The sequence below is a fragment of the Podarcis vaucheri genome, assembly GCF_965113315.1.
Source record: "Podarcis vaucheri genome assembly, chromosome: 11".
In the NCBI taxonomy this organism is placed as follows: Eukaryota; Metazoa; Chordata; class Lepidosauria; order Squamata; family Lacertidae; genus Podarcis; species Podarcis vaucheri.
The window spans coordinates 17,051,001-17,072,197 of record NC_138749.1 but is presented as its reverse complement, the minus strand read 5'-3'; the positions used below and the strand labels follow the sequence as shown (position 1 = coordinate 17,072,197).

The 21,197-nt window shown below is 44.6% G+C and overlaps 1 protein-coding gene across 1 annotated transcript in view; it reads right to left on the bottom strand.

Annotated features, from left to right (window-relative positions):
• The window catches only part of TARS1 (threonyl-tRNA synthetase 1), a 212,162-nt gene that overhangs the window by 187,640 nt on the left and 3,325 nt on the right, over positions 1-21,197 (bottom strand). The window lies entirely within an intron of this gene.

The window sequence follows — 21,197 nt, the reverse complement described above, 5'->3', positions numbered from 1 at the left end:
TGGGTGTGAACAACCAGTCGTCGAAGAAGCTCGCTGGCATGGGTTTGTGTGGGAAGAGGGCATGAAACTCGTCCTTGAGCAGGGGTTCCTCCAAAGCGTAGTCTGGTACCCAGCTATTGGCGCTGGCCCGGGTGCCCTCTCTGGCTAAGAGGTATTCGACTCCCTCTTCCCCCCATCTGGAGTCCAAAATCTCCGTGACCTCGTTGATGTGGTCCTGGTGCTTCACCTCCCGCGTCTCCGTCCGTTCCCGGAGCGGACTTGGCGCCGTCCCTGGCTCCTGGAACCTGTGAGGTGCCTTGTAGGGAGTGAGCACCGACCTGTGGAACACCGGATGCATTCTGGAACCCTCCGGCAGCGCCAGTCGGAAGGCTACCGGGTTGACCTGCGCTTCGACTTGGTACGGACCGATCTGCTTGTGCCCCAACTTCTTCTTGGCAAGCGACCTGGTCGGCACTGCGTGGGCTGCCAACCAGACCCAGTCTCCCACTTGGATCACTTCGCCAACCCGCCTGTGCTTGTCAGCTTGCACCTTGTAGGCGTGCTTAGCTAGCTCCAGCTGCCGTCTGAGTTGATCGTGGACCGCCTGCAGCTCTGACGCGAACGCGTCCGCCGTCTGTGGTTCTCCTTCCCCCACTCTCTCCAGTCCCGGGAAGGTTCTGGGATTCCTCCCATTGTTGGCAAAGAACGGCGTCACTCCTGTGGACACGTGCTTCGTGTTGTTGTAAGCGAACTCGGCTAGCGGCAGGTAATCCACCCACGTCGCAGGCTGTTGATTGGCATAGCATCTCAGGTACTGCTGCATGATGGCATTGACCCTCTCTGCTTGCCCGTTGGTCTGCGGGTGTCTTGCTGATGCCAGATTGACCTTGACATTTAGAAAACCCATCAGCTTCTGCCAGAAAGACGAGATGAACTGGCGTCCGCGGTCGGACAGGATAGACCGTGGCAGGCCATGCACTTTGAACACGTGATCTATGAACAGTTTGGCGGTTTGTTCCGCCGTGGCCACCTTCGCACACGGAATGAAATGTGCCATCTTGGTGAACAAGTCCACCACCACTAGCACAGCTGTCTTGCCTCTCGAGTTGGGTAAATCCGTCACAAAGTCCAGGGCCACCCTCTCCCACGGTTCAAACGGTGTTTGCAGCGGTTCTAACAGTCCCGCCGGTGGTCTGTGTACCGGCTTGGCCCTCTGGCAGGTGTCGCACCTCGCGACGTAGTCCGCGACCTCTCCTCTCAGCCTGGGCCACCAGAAGTCTCTCGCGACTAATTCCATCGTTTTCTCTGTGCCAAAGTGACCGGCCGTGGGTGCGTCGTGCAACTGTTGCAGTACCTTGGCGCGAAGGTCGTCTCCTGGTACATAGACAGCCCCTTTGCGTAGGAGCAAGCCGTCCCGCACCTGGAACTCGTCCGTGGTAGCCGTGCCTCTGAGCAGTTCCGCCATCTTGTCTTGCGCGAATGAGTCGTCCCGCAATGCACGTCGCACCGCATCCAGGTCTACTGTAGCTGAGGCACACGCCCACGCCGTCGGTGCAAAGATGTGCATGGCCGCCGCTGGCGTCACCTCTTCTAGGTATTGCGGTTTTCGGGACAGTGCATCCGCCATGATGTTGGTGTCGCCTGGGACGTACTCTATTCGGAAATTGAAGTCAGCAAAGAACTCCGCCCAACGTATCTGCCTCTGGTTCAGGAACTGAGCCGTGCGCCAGTGCTCCAGATTCTTGTGGTCCGTGCAGACCTGCACCGTGTGCTTGGCGCCGATTAGGAAGTGCCTCCACGCCTTGAAAGCTGCATGAATGGCCAGCAACTCCCTGTCCCAGATGGTGTAGTTCTGCTCCGACTTGCTGAGCTTTCTGGAGTAGAACGCTCCCGGCCGCCACACCCCCTGCGGGTCTCGCTGCAGCAGGACAGCTCCCACGGCTCTGTCTGACGCGTCTGTCTCTACCCTCAACGGTTTACTGGGGTCGATATGCAGCAGTTGCTTCTCCGATGCGAAGAGATGCTTGAGCGCTTGAAAGGACTGTTCCGCCTGCTCCGTCCAGATGAATTTCTTTTTTTTGGAGCTGAGCGTGTCCGTAATTGCTGCCGTCTGCATCGCGAACCCCTTGATAAACTTGCGATAGAAGTTGGCGAAGCCGACAAACCGCTGGACCTCCTTCCGGTTGCGCGGGCTTTTCCAATCCAATACCGCACGAACCTTGGTGCTGTCCATGGCTATCCCCTTGTCCGACAACTTGTATCCCAGGAAATCCACCTCCGTCGTGTCGAACTGGCACTTCTCCAGCTTGGCGTACAGTCTATGTTGTTGCAACCTGCTGAGCACCTCCCTCACGTCTCGGTCGTGAGCTTGCTGCGAGTCAGAGAAAATCAGGATGTCATCCAGGAAGCAGACGCATGTCTTGTAGAGGAGTCCCTCCAACACGTGATGCATAAAAGCTTGAAAACAGTGAGAGCCATTTTGTAATCCAAAGGGCATAACTCTGTATTCGTAGGTGCCCAGCGGTGTGAACATGGCCGTCTTCCACTCATCGCCCTCCCGCATGCGGATGAGATTGTACGCCCCTCGCAGGTCCAACTTGGTGAACACGCGTCCCTTGCGCACCGTCGCGAGGAGGTCGTCAATCCTGGGCATGGGGTAATCAGACGGTTTGGTCATCTGGTTCAAAAGGCGGTAGTCCACAACTAGTCTTTTTTGGGGCGTGTCTTTCTTTTTCACGAAGAAAACGGGACTGCCCCCCACTGCCTTGGACTCTCTGATGAAGCCACGCTCCAGATTATGCTCGATGAACCGTTTGAGTTCCTGCATTTCATCTTCAGACATGGAGTATAGCCGCCCCTTCGGCAGCGTCGCCCCCGGTAGGAGGTCAATCTTGCAGTCATATGGCCGGTGAGGGGGTAGCTTGTCCGCCTCCTTCTCGCAGAAGACCTCCAAAAAGCTCGCGTATTTGTGGGGGACCGCTTGCAACGTTCCCAACTGCAGTTGTGATTCCTCCTCCTCTCCCTCCCGTCGGGGCAGGATGCAGTGTTCTGCGCAATAAGAGGAGCCGAAGATCAGTTGTCTCTGGTACCAAGCCAGTGTCGGACTGTGCCTGTCCAGCCAACTCATGCCCAACACAATGGGCGTGTCCGACAGTTGGGTGACATTAAAACTGATGACTTCCCTGTGGTTGCCAAGGCGCATCACCATCGGTGGCGTCTGCTTCACCACCTGCCCCCCTAGCAACTCTCTGCCATCCACTGTGACGACTTGCAGGGGCAGAGTGGCAGGCAATAGCTGTATAGCGTGCTGCTCCACAAAGCTCTGCGCTATAAAGTCTGCGTTGCTTCCAGAATCCACAGAAAGCGGCACTTCGATAGTGACGCCGTCGGGTAGCTGGAGAGATGCTGTGAGCTGCACTACTGGTTTGGGTGGGAGGGGATCCGTGGGTTGCAAGATTGCTGGGGACTGCTTCACAGATGCGTCTGGCTGGGCCCCAGTGCCTCCGTCTCCAGCCAGACATCGTCGTTTCCCTGCTGTGGTTCTCCTTGCTGCGTTGCTGCAGTCACCATTGCTGAGGCTGCAGTGTGCTTGTGGAGCCTCCGGGGACACTCCTTCGCCAAATGGCCTGGATCCTCGCAGATGTAACACTTCCTGTTCCCTCTAGGAGGCTTCGCTTTCACTGCTGCCGGTGCTAGGGCTCTGGCTGCTGACTGAGCCCTTGCACCTCCAACCTCCATCGGTTCCCCTCCCCCTCCTGGCGGAGGTGTGGATTGCGCACGCGCTGCTTCCCTCGGAACGAAAGAGAAACTTCTCGCTGCTTCGCGCCCTCCACGTCCTTCATCTCTGCACCATGGACGTTCTTCCAGCCTCACCCCCACAGTCAGCGCCCTTTGGACCACCTCCTGCGTGCTTCGGGGCCTCTCCCCCCTTGCAATTTCATCCTTAACCGCTGAACTTAGACCCTCCCAGAAGAGGTCTCTGACAGGGGGCGAATCCCGATCCCATTCTAAAGCACTGACCAGCGCAAAAAATCGGGCGTGATACTGCCGGACGCTCGCCCTCCCTTGTTTTAGTCCATGAATCTCCCGTCTGGCAAGATCCACATCAATAGTAGACAAAAAACACGCATCCATCGCTTTGATAAAGGCATCTGCATTCTGAAGCGCCGGATCTTTATCCCTCCACAAATTGCGCAGCCAGGCTTTGGCATCCCCATGCAAATGGGACAATATGAACCCCACCTTCTCTTCCTCATCTCTGAAGTCTTTTGCCAGCAGTTGCAGTGCGCACATTACGTCTGCTCTAAAATTAGGGTACTGTTGCAAAGTCCCATCGAAGTGAGCCACAAGCCCTCCTGCTCTCCGTGCCAATCCCACGCCCTCCGGTCTGGGTCCCGGTTGCCCTTGCTTAACAAGCATTTCAAACCTGGCGTGTAGGTCTCTGTAGGCGGCTGTAGTCTCCTCCTCCCGTTTCTTGGAAGCCAATACCTCTGAGGACAACTGGGTCACTGCCTCTTGCAGCGCGGAGATCCTCTGTTCTTCCGTCATCTTGCTAACCTTTGTGAGCTCGCTTACAGACACCCCTCTTCCTCCCCTAGCGGCTTCTGCTCCCGCTGCGAGGTTTCAGGTTTCTGAAGCTTTCAGTCAGACGGGTCTTACTGTCAGAGCTGCTACCAGGTCCCAGCTCACATAGGACCACGCCACACAGCGTCCACTTTAAAAGAGTCTTTATTGAGTTACAGGTTTCATTTCCGAACTGCAGCGTGCAGCTCTACACCTTCTGCTCTAGGTCGGCGAAGACCCGTCTGAGTCCCCGCCTCTTGCACACCAGCTTAATACCCTAGCCTTGCTCCACCTCCTTCGCCTCTCCCTACGTCTCTGGGTCCTTCTGCCCCCCTGGGCCTCCTCCTTTCTACTCTCCTCTGACGCTGACCCCCCTGATCCTTCTGCCTCCTTGCGGCGGGCTTTAGGACCTGGCTCACTCTCCGGGCTGCTTACTGCTCCAGCTTCCGCTGCATTTGAACTTGGCGCGCGCGCCCAACTCTCTACTTTCCTCTTAACCGTTGCCTCGCTCTCTGAGGAGGGCGTGACCACCCCTGACTCGTGCCCTCCCTCCTGCTGACAGCCTCCGGAACCCGATGCCTGGCTACCTTCCTCCCTGCTGCTCTCAGTCTTGAGCGTGGGTCCCGACTTCCAGCTGCTGCCGCCCTCAGTTATGAGCGTGGGTCCCGACTTCCAGCTGCTGCTCTCTGAATCTCCTCTGTTCCCTTCCTCCTGGGGTGTCCCCCCGGATCCCCCCCTTGCTCTGCTCACTGGGGCTCCCTTTTGGGAGTCCTCTGACTCACTGCTTAGGCTTGGAGATCTCGGGTCGTCATCATCACTCATTCTCCCTTCGGCTTCCTCCCCCTCGCTCTCTGTTTCCACCCTTCTCTGCGTCTCTGCTTCTGAACCCCTGACAATATACAAATACAATTTCAAACCCAATACAAACTATATAAGACAAAGACTGGGAAAGTTGAATACCTACATCATAAAAACATAGGATTTGCCCTACCAGATTGAGCAATCACACAGAGTATTCAGCCTCCAGCAGTGCCCATTCCTATTGCATCCAAAGAAAATGAACCCCCTTCCCACCCGCTACAATGTGCATGGCCAACTATGCAAAGAATTAAGTGGGAAAAATAAGCTCCCTCATAAACCTAGTGGAATCTGCTGATGCCCCCAAAAGCACAAAAATTAGGCTTTTTTTAAAAAAAAAATTGGCATGCAAAAACTAATAACACCAGCAAATAAAATTGTGATTTTATTAAAAGGGCTCTTCTTTCCCTTAATCACATGGACCTGACTAGGATTCAAGTTTGCAAAGGTAACACAGGAGCAGTTATTGCTACTTCTGTAATCCTCTGGTGTGAGTTGAAAGATTCTACTTTGCTAAGGTGATTGACAATCATGATGGAACAACTACAAGCATTCTTGATCTAGAACCATTCCAGTCTGGGTTCTGACTTGACATTGGGACTGAAATAGCCTTGGTTAGCTTGATGGATGATAACCTTTATTGAAAGAAGCAAAGAGTGTATGCAACTCCATCTTTTGATGCCATGATATTCTCCTGAGCCACCTCTGCAAGATGGGAACTTGGGTCACTATTCCTCAGTAGTTTCATTTGTTTATTCAGCAGGCAATGTAATCTTCCAACAGTTTGACTTCACCCCTGAAGGTGCACTCCTCCATTGTCTCCCAAGACAGATGGATGCCAACCATCCAGTGTGGTTTTCAGGAAGTAGTAATAGGGGACCACCTAATAGCCCCCCAGCTACTATGCTATGGGGTCCTACTGGGTACTATCTTGTCCCCCATACTGTTTAGCTCCTATATAACACTGTTGGGTGCAGTCATTAGGAGATTTCGAACAAATATAATCTATATTATGACACCTGACTCTATTTCTCTGTGACATCTGTATCATATGTGGCTTTGCAAGCCTAGAAACAGTAGTGGGCTGTGAAGCTGAAACCTGGTAAGATGGAGGCCCTGTGGATGAGAGTTTCTATTACTGTTCAGAGTGCAGGCCAATTACGTGTTCTGGATGGGGTTATACTACCTCTGAAGGAACAGGTAAAGAGACTGGGACTGCTCCTCGATGCATCATTGTCATTGAAGACTCAAGTGGTCACAGTAGCTAGGAGTGCTTTTTACCAGCTTCCCCTATTGTGCCAACAATGACAATTCCCGGACAGGGATAGCATGGCTATAGTGACCTGTGCCCTGGATTATTGCAGTGCACTCTATGTGAGGCTGCCCTTATGTTTGGCCTGGAAGCTTCATTATCTGCAAAATTCAGCAGCATGGCTTATGGCAGGGGTTGCTACCCATCAACACATCAATGCTGAGGGAACTGCAAGATGACTCAGAGTAGCACCTTCGGCAAAGTGGCACCTACCTTGTGGAACACACTGCTTATTGAAGCTAGTATCCAACTTGGTACATATTTTGCTTAACATCTCTCATATTTCTACAGATTTTCCAAGAAAGATGAGTTGACACATGGGCAATATCAAATTCATATTTGGAAAACTGTTTTAATCTGTTTTCATTTGTTGTATGTTATTGCTGAACACCACTATGATATCTGACAATGTTTAATAGTATATAAATATTTCTAGACAAATAAATAATGAGTTCCCTTTACTATTTTGAAATGGACCAGCATTATTCAATTAACTTCACTCAATGGTCTTTGCTCAGCAAATCTGAATTCTCAGGTAGATCTCAGCAGTCCCAGCATATATGCATGTGGTGTGGTCCCTTCTGTATTGCTTGAAAACCCTTATGTATGATCAGCTACTGCAGCACAATAGCTTGGCCCCTGTTCAGGAGAGGATGCTGCTGTTTATAACAGCAGGTCAGCCCCATTCATGTGACTTTCCATTTCAGTTGGGGCCGCCATTATTTCTGGAGGGGTGACTATGTTGGTTTGTGGAAGCAAAAACAATAAAGAGTTTAAAGACTAACACATTCATTATGCTGTAAACTTTCACAGATTACTGATCCAGTCTGAGTTTTTAACTTTTAGCAAACCATTCTGTAATATGCAAATGTGAGGCTGCAATCCTGAAAGTAAGTTCCACTGACCTCACAGGGGCTTACTTCTGAGGATACATTTAGTATTAAAGGTAAAGGTAAAGGTACCCCTGCCTGTACGGTCCAGTCGTGTCCGACTCTAGGGTTGTGCGCTCATCTCACTTAAGAGGCCGGGAGCCAGCGCTGTCCGGAGACACTTCCGGGTTACGTGGCCAGCGTGACAAAGCTGCTCTGGCGAGCCAGCACCAGCGCAGCACACGGAAACGCCGTTTACCTTCCCGTTATAAAGCGGTACCTATTTATCTACTTGCACTTTAAGGGTGCTTTCAAACTGCTAGGTGGGCAGGAACATATAGTATTAAGAGTAGTTAAAAATAAACAGAATTATTCATAAAGAGGAAAAGGGGCTATAGTTGAACTAGGTCAGTGAGGTCACTCTGATTGCCAAAGACAGTCAATGTGGTGTCCTCCAAATGTACCGTAATTAGACTATAACTCCCATCATCTCTCAGCCCATGCTTGCTGGGGCTGATGGGAGTTAGAGTTCTACAACATATGGAAGGCACTATGTTGGTCATCACTAGCTTATGCAATAATATATTTATTAGTCTTTAAGATACCCTTCATTATTTCTGTGTTAGCCAAAGTTAGCATTATTGTAACAACTGCATTATCTCCAAGTTGGCTATAAGTTGGGTCAGCCAGTCTGCTTGGGGAATGTTGTGTTTATATATGGGGTCAATGTTTGTTTGACTACAAGAGGGTCAGGTTGAACTCCAGGCTTAATCACATAAAACAAGCATTCCAATAGGAATGCTAGAGGGCAGAAAACAGGTTACTGGGACAGGGTTATTCAAAATGCAAAAATTATCTCCACATTCCATTTTCTTAAAAAATGATCCATGGCAGCAATCAGATTGTTAAGCAAATGGGTTTTTTTTCAAAGCATCACTGTTGTATTTTTATTTTATCAGATTTATGTTAATGCTAGTGTTAAGTGAAGGGTCATCTCCTGTTTCTGCTTCTGTCCGATACATAACAGTAGAAGGAAATGTATCTATCCCAAATACTCGGTATTCACATTTCTGCCTTTTATTTATATTTTTGAATTAGTACTGACCACTTTAAGAATAAAAAATGATAGATAGAGCAATCCTATATTCACATTACACCAGAACTAGAGATATGCCACAAGCAAGATGACATAGGGAATTTGGGGGAACCTGACAGGGTGACCATCTTCCAGCTGCTTGCCAGCAAAGATCAGCCTCTGCTGGTCAGACCATGGCTAGAACAACCATGTTAAGTTGAGCTCTGTCTTACTGCAATAGTAGTTAATAAACCGGGTCCCTAACTGGGAGCTAGACTTGATTTTATTCTCTTGGTCCCGTATTTTATTTAAAGATGTTCCCTCACCTGGGAAAAGAACAGGTGGTTCAGAAGCAAATTCTTACCACAAACATAAGAAACACGAAAAAAGCCCCACTGGATCAGCCCATCTACTGCAGCACCCTACTGTTCTCACAATAGTCAAGTAGATGCCCATGGGAAGTTCATAAGTGGGACCTAAGCACAACAACACTTTCCCTATTTGTGATTCCCACAACTGAAATTCAGAAATATACTGCCCCAGATAGCTAACATGGCTAGTAGCTGTTGATAGCCTTATCCTCCATGAATTTGTCTAATCATGAAGAAGAGGACTATTAGTGTTTGTTGCTAGCCTTGAGTTGGTGAGGTTAGTGGAGTACCATGTATGTTATGATTTGGTTGTTTAACATTTTGGGAGGTGTACACACAGACACACACACTCTCTCTCTCTCTGTATTTGGGTGGAATCCTGCATTAATATAGAACAGCTCACTCCTGTAGCTGAAAGTGAGTGGGACAGGGCATGACTGCCTATTCATTTGGTAGATGTGGGTTGGAGTCACTGATGTTTCTGAAGTGTGAAAACTTTTATGCCTATTGGTTGCTGGCTGCTATTATTATCGGTATGTTTGGTGGTTATTGATGTTATTATGAAAGGCTATGCTCTTTGAAAGAAATTGGAAAAACACATCAATACCCAACATGGAAGATTGGCAAATCCTAATGGTAGAATATCTGCAGCTAGCGAAAGCGACAGGAAGAGTAAGAGGCCAACCAAAACAAAAAGTCTGTAAGGATTGGGGAATCATAGAATCATAGAGCTGGAAGAGACCAGAAGGGCCATCGAGTCCAACCCCCTGCCAAGCAGGAAACACCATCAGAGCACTCCTGACATATGGTTGTCAAGCCTCTGCTTAAAGACCTCCAAAGTAGGAGACTCCACCACACTCCTTGGCAGCAAATTCCACTGTCGAACAGCTCTTACTGTCAGGAAGTTCCTCCTAAAGTTTAGGTGGAATCTTATTTCTTGTAGTTTGGATCCATTGCTCCGTGCCCGCTTCTCTGGAGCAGCAGAAAACAGCCTTTCTCCCTCCTCTATGTGACATCCTTTTATATATTTGAACATGGCTATCATATCACCCCTTAACCTCCTCTTCTCCAGGTTAAACATGCCCAGCTCCCTTAGCCGTTCCTCATAAGGCATCGTTTCCAGGCCTTTGACCATTTTGGTTGCCCTCCTCTGGACACGTTCCAGTTTGTCAGTGTCCTTCTTGAACTGTGGTGCCCAGAACTGGACACAGTACTCCAGGTGAGGTCTGACCAGAGCAGAATACAGTGGCACTATTACTTCCCTTGATCTAGATGCTATACTCCTATTGATGCAGCCCAGAATTGCATTGGCTTTTTTAGCTGCCGCGTCACACTGTTGGCTCATGTCAAGTTTGTGGTCAACCAAGACTCCTAGATCCTTTTCACATGTACTGCTCTCAAGCCAGGTGTCACCCAACTTGTATTTGTGCCTCTCATTTTTTTTGCCCAAGTGCAATACTTTACATTTCTCCCTGTTAAAATTCATCTTGTTTGTTTTGGCCCAGTTCTCTAATCTGTCAAGGTTGTTTTGAAGTGTGATCCTGTCCTCTGGGGTGTTAGCCACCCCTCCCAGTTTGGTGTCATCTGCAAATTTGATCAGGATGCCCTTGAGTCCATCATCCAAGTTGTTGATAAAGATGTTGAATAAGACCGGGCCCAAGACAGAACCCTGTGGCACCCCACTAGTCACTCTTCTCCAGGATGAAGAGAAACCATTGATGAGCACCCTTTGGGTTCAGTCAGTCAGCCAGTTACAAATCCACTGAGTGGTAGCATAGTCAAGACCGCATTTTACCAGCTTCTTTACAAGAATATCATGGGGCACCTTGTCAAATGCCTTGCTGAAATCAAGGTAGGCTACATCCACTGCGTTCCCTTCATCTACCAGGCTTGTAATTCTGTCAAAAAACGAGATCAGGTTAGTCTGACATGACTTATTTTTCAGAAATCCATGCTGACTATTGGTGATCACAGCATTCCTTTCTAGGTGCTCACAGACTGTTTGCTTAATGATCTGCTCCAGAATCTTCCCTGGTATTGATGTCAGACTGACTGGGCGGTAATTATTTGGGTCCTCTCTTTCCCCCTTTTTGAAAATAGGGACAACATTTGCCCTCCTCCAGTCTGCCGGGACTTCACCTGTTCTCCAGGAATTCTCAAAGATGACTGCCAGTGGTTCTGAAATCACATCTGCCAGTTCTTTTAATACTCTTGGATGCAGTTCATCTGGCCCTGGAGACTTGAATACATCTAAACTAGCCAAGTATTCTTGTACTATCTCCTTAGTTATTCTGGGCTGTGTTTCCTTTGCTGAATCATTTGCTCCAAATTCTTCAGGTCGGGCATTGTTTTCTTTATCAGAGAAGACTGAGGCAAAGAAGGCATTGAGGAGTTCAGCCCTTTCTGTGTCCCCTGTTTGCATTTCACCATCTTCTCCTCTGAGTGACCCCACTGTTTCTTTGTTCTTCCTTTTGCTACGAACATACCCATAAAAGCCTTTTTTGTTGCTTTTAACCTCTCTAGCAAGCCTGAGTTCATTCTGTGCTTTAGCTTTTCTGACTTTGTGTCTACACGTGCTGGCTATTTGTTTGAATTCCTCTTTGGTGGTTTCCCCCCTTTTCCATTTTTTGTACACATCCTTTTTTAACTCAGTTAAAAGTTCTTTAGATAGCCACCCTGGCTTCTTTAGGCACCTTCCATGTTTCCGTCTCATTGGTATTGCCTGACGTTGTGCTTTTACTATCTCCCTCTTAACAAACTCCCAGCCATCATGAACTCCCTTTCCTTTTAGTATTACTGTCCATGGGATCTCACCCAGCACTTCCCTAAGTTTTATGAAGTCGGCTTTCTTAAAGTCAAGAAATTAAGTCCTAGTATGCTTGGCTGCTCCTTTCCACTGTATAGTAAACTTCAGAAGAGCATGATCACTCGCGCCTAATGATCCTTCCACTTCTACCCCACTAACCAGGTCATCAACATTGGTTAGGACCAGATCTAAAATGGCTGTTCCTCTTGTTGCTTCTCCCACTTTCTGGACAATGAAGTTGTCTGCAAGGCCAGTGAGGAATCTGTTTGACCTTATGCTCTTGGCTGAGTTTGACATCCAACAAATATTAGGGTAATTGAAGTCCCCCATTACTACTATCTCCCTTCCTTTTGCATGCTTGGCCATCTGTTCCAGGAAGGCATCATCTATGTCCTCCGTTTGGCTTGGGGATCTATAGTAAACTCCCACAATGAGGTCTCTGTTATTCTTCTCTCCCTTAATTTTGACCCAAATGCTCTCACTTTGGCTTTGAGGTTCTAAATCTTGGATCTCTTCACAGGTATACACATCCCTGACATATAACGCCACTCCTCCTCCTTTCTTGTCTGGTCTGTTTCTCTGAAATAGATTGTATCCCCCCATTTTTACATTCCAATCATGGGACATATCCCACCAGGTTTCAGTGATGCCTATTATGTCATATTTAGTTTGCTGTACCAAGAGCTCAAGCTCATCTTGTTTATTTCCCATGCTTTGCGCATTAGTGTACAGACATTGAAGTCCATTAATCATTCCCCCGTGTCTCTTATTTAAGGATTTTTTCCTCCCATCACTAGGTCTGCGTGCTGTTTTCTCCATTTGGTCTATGACATTTGGATGATCATCTTCATCAATTGATAGACTCCTACCTTCAGGAGCACTGTCTCCCTCCCCCACATTAGTCAGTTTAAAGCCCTCCTGATGAGGTTTCTGAGATTTTTGGCAAAAACATTTCTCCCAACCGTTGTGAGGTGCAGCCCATCGCTTGCCAGAAGTCCATCTTCAAGAAACTGCAGTCCGTGATCTAAGAATCCAAACCGTTCCTGTTTACACCATTTGCGAAGCCAGCTGTTCACTTCCACTATTTTTCCCTCTCTCTCTGGGCCACGTTGTTCAACTGGGAGGGCAGATGAGATGACAATTTGTGCATTTAATTGCTTCAATTTCCTGCCCAGAGCCTCGTAGTCTCTTTTGATCTTCTGGAGGCTATTGTTTGCAGTGTCATTGGTTCCCACATGAACCAAGAGGAAGGGGTATTTGTCAGTGGGTTTTATGATTCCTTGCAGTTGTTCAGTTACATCTTGGATCTTAGCCCCGGGGAGACAGCACACTTCCCGAGACATCTTGTCAGGCCCACAGATCACTGCTTCTGTTCCCCTCAGTAGGGAATCCCCTATCACCACTACACGCCTCCTCTTAGGTTTGGTCGGGGTTCTTCCATGAGCTGTCCGTTCCAAGGTCGCCTGCACATTCCCTGAGGACTGACTTTGCTGCTTGTCTTCATATACCTGATCGACTGTAATGAGGAAGAGATCCTCAAATGGAGTCTGCTCTTTGTCTTCCATGCTAGGGGAGAGGACCTCAAAGCGATTGTGTATTTCTAAACAATCAGAGCGAACCCAGGGCCTCCTACTTCTTTGAGTCACGTTTCTCCATATATCTGGCTCCTGTGTTGGTGAACTAGCCTCCTTCTCAGGGGAGTCCCCTGTCTCCTCCTTGGTGGAGACGGTGTGCTCTGTTGCTTCCAAGAAGAGCTCCAGTTCTCTAATTCTTTGGAGCGTAGCTACACGTTCCTCCAGTTGCTGGACTTTGTCTTTTAAGAGGGCAATCAACATGCAATTGCTGCAGGTAAAGCTGCCTGCAACCTTTGGCAAGATTATTTAGAAAACTATGGAATAAAAGGAAACATTCTGGTAGAATTTGACTGATCCCTGTATTGTATAAATATAAGTTTGTAGGCAGGTAAAAAGAAATTATCTAAGAAATATATAACTGTGCGGTATAGAGTAATGGATAAAGTATGGTGAGATTAATTGGAAGTCAGTTTTAAATTTCTTCTCTATAAGTTTTATAATTGTGTTCAGTATCAGGAGTATATATGATGATAATTATATTAATCTTCTTGTATCTTATAGTGTGGTGGTTTGGTTTGCTTTTCTGTTGTTTGTTTGTATGTTTGTTTGTTTGTTTGTTTGTTTACTTGTATGTATGTCTGTTTTCTCATAAATGTATTTATTTTAAATTAATAAAGATATATTTAAGAAGAAGAAGAAGAAAGGATATGTAAGAAAAAAGGAGGGCAAGAAAACCCTGGGAAAAGTATAATGGCCATATATGTGTGTGAGAGTAGTTGATGAAAAAGAGATTATTAGTGTATTTGTGTGTATAAAATGCTTGAGACCTTGATTTATGTTTAACAAGTGATACATACATAGAAATTTATATTGATATGATTATTGTTATAAATATAGATATTGTGCTGTATGTATATATATTTGGATTTCTACACCTCCTTTAAATTGTTGAGATTTATTGTATATTTATGTACTTGATTTTTTTTATATATAGTAACTGCTTCAAGATCTACTGATAATGATTTAAATAAATAAATAAAATAATTGGGCTGGTACTTACATCTAAAGACTGCTATTATGGGAGCAGAGTGGCTTAAACCACTCTGATTCTTTTTCAGCAGCACCACACTCATTGCTCAGACCAAAGCCAAAACAGGCACCTAGTTCTGGGGCAACTGCAGAGTTTTAGTTGAACTACGCTTCTCCATAACAGGAATGAGCTCATCTATTTATGTCATACTCACCCAGTTCTTAGCAACTCCCACCCTGCTAGACCACACCATATTGAAATTCCTTAGGTACTTGTACCATATATTCCCACTTCCACGGAAATCTGGTTGTACAGTACTTTGAACTGTGGTATGTAAACAAGGCTAAAGAGGTTTCACATGGGTTTTAGCAAAACATGTATTTCATATTCAACTTGGTTTTCCACCAACATAAACATTCAAGTAGAGGTCCCAAATCTATTAAAAACAGCAGGTTTTACCCCATGGTGTGGTGAAATGATAAAATTTACATTTATAATGATTATTTTCAAAACCGTTCAAATATGTAAACTAAATGAGGCAATAAAACTTTAAAAGCCAGTCATCTTGTGTCTGAGCATACACTATGTATATTTTCCAAGGGGTGTTTCGTGGCAATCTTGGTATTAGTTTGACCGTTTAACACATAACCACAAGACTATCACAGTTTGTTGGAAAGAGAGGTTGTGAATATATGTGATCCTCTCAATGAACTACATTTGACATTTTGAAACCCTGTGCCTTAATAATTCCTGTGGCTATTTGTTATTTGAAAAATGCTCATAGAAGAGCTTGCATTAGACTATAATATTTAACAATAATTAAGGGCCTTCCTTAGCTCTAGCACCATTTTGACTCTCAGACATGAGCAAGAGTGGTCCAATAGATATAGCATTGGGCTTAGAGTTAGGAGACCCGCATTTACATTTCAAATCTTCCACAGACAAGTTATATGGACTTGGTTGAATAACTGCTGTTCACACCCAGCTTCAAATCTATAAAATGAAGTTAATAATGACCTACTTCACAAGGATCATGTTCCTGCCCCAGCAATATTTTACATAGGCCAGCACGGAAGCTTGATGTGAACTGATGGTTATTAATTAGTCTGGCAGATCCACATGTACATTTGAATCCTTGGAAGCTGTGTATACATGGAGTTCCATCATGTGAACTGCAGTCATGCCCGGTATCTCTCACAGTGAAGCAAGGATACTGTAACAGGTCAAAGCAGTGTGTTCACCCTTGTGTACATGCTGTTGCAACTAAAGTGTATGTGGGATACTATTGACGATATTTACCTAAAAATCTTTGGGAGCTTTTTCTAGATGCACAGTCCGCAGGATCCCAGCTGGGGAGTACCTCCCTGCGCATTGCAGGTTTGATGCAATTGCAGAAAGAAAAAGCCCTGACATGTTTCCTAACTATACATAGTGTAACATGTAGTTTGACTCTTAGCTTCATAAGCTCACCACTATTTCAATAGTGAAGTACCACTAAACAGCAGTTTTCCCTGAGTTAAAAGCAGTGGACAACGGGAAGTCTGAATAAGCAGTTAGTCTTACATAGTGTTCTTATAATGGCCAGATAAAATGGAAACAGTACAGAGAAGGGGAGGAGCCAAATACAGCAGAGCTGATGGAAGGGCCCTGCTTCCCATTTATCCCTTTGCACATCCTAATGACTATTGATGGAAGGAGGAGCTATTTAAAAGAGAACATAAGAACATAGCACCGATCCCTTCCCAAAAAGTGAGCAGTTACCCCTACCCACCCCCCTTAAAAAAGCCTAGTAAGGCTAAAATAAGTAAGAAAATGAATTGGTCTTAAGTTTTTAATACATTGGTGAATTTCTGTCTTCAGACCAGCTGCTGTCTGAGCCTCAACAAAATCCAGCTGAAATTCCTTTGTACAATGATGCTCAATAACATTTATGCTCTATATACTGGCAGAATTCACCCAATTGTAGTTTCTTCTACTGTGCAATATATAGTTAGTAACACAAGACAGACAAGTGCCCAATAATTTTCCAAAAAGAAAACCAGTTAATGGTTCTAGAGGTCAGTTATGATAAAATAGCCAGAGAGAGCAAACACATGGTATTCCTTTGTTTTCTTTTTATTTCAAATTTATGTCTAAATTTAGCAATAGTTGTGAGAAACACTCAAGAAGTTAGATTCCAAGAGGAAACAGCTCAAAGCATGAACCTGCTGAGATTGTAAGAGAAAAGGCAAACAGCTACAAATGGTTTCATTTTTGTACACTAATAGTTTCAGCCCTATTATAGTAAATCCAGATGAAGTTTTTTATATAAATCTTGAAAATATTTCCAAACAACTTTGTTCCCTATTCTTATCATTTTAAGCAAATTCTGATAGTGATCATTTTATTTACCTAGGGTGAATCTGCATACAGCCTTCTCTGGGGTTCAGATATGGTCAAACTGTGAAGAAAGTAACAAAAACTGTTCCGCTGTCATTTCCATAAAGGAATGGGGTTCCATAAAGCTCCAACACTCTACACTCCTAGTTCTGAGAAATTAATCAGAAGGAAAGAGCAGAACTCCATTCCTTTGCCACCCTTACTGCCCCTAGGTCAGCCAAGCTACTGCTGTCCTTCCCACTTCTCCATTAAATTGGATTGCCTAGCATCTGGACTCTAACCTTGTCATTTCCCTAGTATGTGTTGCCTTCTTTCTTGATCCAGAAATGATGTACTTCAGCATTTTGCTTGGTCTTCTAGCCATTTTTTAAAATGGGAACAAACATGGTTTCCACTGATGCAAACAGACTCAGTGGTAGCTGTGTTAGGGAGACAGAGAGCTAGGCTATTCAAATAATAAATTAAAACTTTTCATTGTTTTCATCCAGGCCTGCTTCTTGTTTATTATCAGTTTTTCTCGTTTATAAGCTCTAAAATAGTTTATCTTCAGGTTAGCTTGAAAGTTTTTATATCAAAATGTTTTTGGCCCCGCCTCCTATTTATGCAACAGGCCCTGCCTCCCAACAGTGCTGATAGGTTAACTGGGGTTTGGCAGGAGCCCCCAATGACTAGCACAGGGAGGCAGGTCAGCCCAACCACCTGGTAGTCCCACGTGGCCAGAGGTGCTGTGCACGGTCCCACAAAGGGCGCCCACAAAGGAAGGTGTGAGTACTCATTCTAGACATTTGTATAGCATTTTATGGCTAGCAAAGTAGATGTAAATGAAATTCCCCCTAATTATAATTTTGGTAGTGGCCCATTCCTGGTATGAGGTGGTCATACACTTCACTTCATTCTCTTTTTATCTAAAGTTAGGTATATTCAAACTATGACAGAGTGCTTTAGTAAAAATACACTATTGTGCCCTTTGTACATCACACTGTGGAAACCACCATGTCCCATTCAGGGAGTCTTTGCCAAAAACAGTACTAAGAATTGGAATGTATGCCAATAATAATCACTGTAAAAAAAAATCCTTGTTTATTCATTTATACAAGCTGCAATAAACACAATGTAAATGCCAAAAGACATCACTATTGAAGAAGACACAATTTGGTAAGTTATAGAAAGTTATATCGCACAAAATAAATATTTTTCTAATATGCCCTTTTTGCTATGTTTTGTTAGGTTTCTGTGATCAGTGCCTACATTTTAGTAAAAGGGCCATTCATGGCCAAGGTGAAGCCATCATTTTAACTGGATGAAATCCTATGTATACACTCATCTCCTGGAACTAAACACTCACCCTCAAAAAAGATATCTTTATCTTCCTTTTAAAATTGGACTGACGGCAGCACTGACGTGGGTAAGGGGTACAGGGCTGGAAGGCAGCTGTTAGATGGACAAAACTAAATCAATGAAAGCCGTTTATAAAGTCCCACAGCACACTGCTGTTTCCTTCAATGACGACAAAGCCATATGTAGTCTGTTTCCAGCTAGCAAAAGAATGGCATTTGTGGACACAACGTACCATTAAAAGAAAGAAGAAGAAACACCCATGTTTTCTACTTATGGTGGCCAGATCGTTTTCCTGGCAAGGATGTGACATTTATACAAATAATGCTGTGAAGCAGAAAGGCAAAAACCTTTCTTGTATTCATTAGAACCTTCCTTTCATCATGAGAACAAAAAAATTCCTTAAATCAGGACATTTATGTTCCAGAGGGGAAACAGAAGATCAACAGTCATCAGGCTACAACCCTGGAGGCAGTTAGACTGGTTATCTCAAAATCATTTTATGCCTTGGACCTATTCCTTTCATATATCCCTATGTACAATTCTATAAACAAGTGTTTAAATCTTATCAGGAATTAATGTTAAAAGCTCACTGCATTTATTTGTTTCATGTGTATCCCACCCTTCTTATCTGCAAGACATAGCAAAGTTTTGGGTTTAGCAAAGTTTCTGAACTCGTAATTATTTTATTAACACTTAAATGGGAATAGGTTTCATCATGGATCTTTTGTTTCCCTGTTGTGCCTGTCATACTGACATGAAATAACATAACTTTTTATTTTCCCTTACATAATTAAACCATCATGTGTATTTGCTGTCACTTGTATCTTGAAGTACTAAAAGTTAATGGACAGATTACCTATATAATGCTGACATTGGCCCTTTGCTCAGATTTCACTATCAAACTATTTACAGCTTGTAATTCCTTCCCTTAATGCAGGGTTGAGCCTGTACATTAGTCAAGAACCTCAACAGACTTACTGAAATCTACTGACCAAAAATGCAGAAATTCAAGCAGGCACTAGTGTGAAACTTCTCTTTGAACTTAACGTTTCAAACATTGAGGGGGGCCCCCAAAAGGAAAAACATTCTTTCCTATAAACATTAAGCTTATAATACCGATCACTTTCTGTTCTCAAATTAAACTGGAGCCCGCTTTTTAAATGCAATGTTTTTAAATCGTCTGCAATAATAATACCTCCCTAGTTTTTGAGGAAAACATACAAAAGATAAAACATAACTAGGATTGTACTGTTTGTTTTTGTTTTAACACAAAGATAATCCAACCTGAGAAATAAGAGTATTTGACTCAGCATTTGCATTGAAATAATGTCTAACATTTTTTAGAAAGGATAGAAGCTGCCTTTGTCTTCTCTTGCCCCTCCCCCCAAAAAAATTGAATGAAGGAAAAGATGTTATGGCAAACAAACCATATGAAACCAAGAGAAAGCAAAGCAATGCAAAATAGCTAAAAAGTTGTGTGAATTGGGATAGGATTACTGTTCTTGAAATTTCATCTTCCATGTTCTTGGCAGCCTATTTTAATTTCTGTGTTGAATGTATTGCTGAAATGGATGTGTGATTTTATTGTTTCCTGCTTATTATTTTATGACCTGTTATTGGAATATTGCATGTGCTTTTAGCTGGCTTTGTCAGATATTGTAAGGCATCTTGTGAAAACGTAGTATGAACGGCAGGTAACAAATGTATTACACTAAATAAATAAATAAATAAAATAAGGCTCATTGAATATTTATTTAAAACTGTTTTATCCCTTCTCACTTATTTAAAACATTTTTACCAGTAGTGATATTGGCAACAGAAAGTAAAAAAGCAGTAAGCCAGACATTTAAGATACAGTACTATAATAAGTTTCACATAATTAAGAATACTCTAACTAGCCACCTGAAGACAGTCAAAGTGGGGCAGTCACTTTTCATTGAATAAGAAATTTCACAACTGAGAGCCACTACTGATAAGGCTGCAACTCAAATTCCCACACATCATATCTAAGGAAAACAGGAGGTTCTGTCCTATGAACAGATACTCCTCCAACAAAGGGGCAGGGGTTGAGAAACCTAGGCCCCCAACTTTTAACAGCTTTTAAGGTCAATGCAAGTAGTTTGAAATTATTAAACAAAGAGAGTACTAATGAAGTTGCTACAATATGGGTGTTATGTGATCTGAAACCAAGGGTTGAGGGAGTGTCAGCCACCACAAAGAGATTGAGAAGAGCATAGTGGATGCCACCATAGGAAGGAATACAAAAACAGTTTTTGGAAAAGTAAATGGACCACTATACCAGTATCCCCACTACATGCTCTAACACTTTCCTTCCAAATTGTAGATTTTATAACTGTCTGATAGTTATTCAAATCAGTAAAACACAGGGTATATTTCTTTAGTAAAGATCTTACTACAGTGGTACCTCGAGTTACAAACGCCTCAGGTTACAAATGCTTCAGGGTACAAACTCTGTTAACCACTCTGTTAACCTGAAAGAGTTACCTCAAGTTGACAACTTTGGCCAGGATGAGAACGGAAATTGTGTGCCGGTGGCACAGCAGCAGCAAGAGGCCCCATTAGCGAAAGCATGCCTCTAGTTATGAACAGTTTCAGGTTAAGAACGGACCTCCAGAAAGAATTAAGTTCGTAACTAGAGGTACCACTGTATAAGCTATTTATTAAGGATCCTTTAAGACTACTAAAACTACACCCTCCCTATGTGAGACATTAAGAACCCCTCCCACCCAATATGCCAGGCCCCTCCAGTGGCAAGAAGGGGACCTTGTCCACCTCCCCAGGCTGCATAAATTGAAATGCATTATGGTACTTGGGAACCATGAGGGCATCCATAACTTTATATATGGGTTCCAAGTTAGCATGGATTTAAGTTATTTTATCTTCAAGGTGTTTTGCTAATTGTTCACAGTGGACACCTGAGGGTGGAGGCTCCATTTATCTACTAATGTCAATAACCACCGATAGACCATAGATTCCTCTTTCAAACAGTGATCCACATATTTTGGCTCTCCCTGGTAGCCAA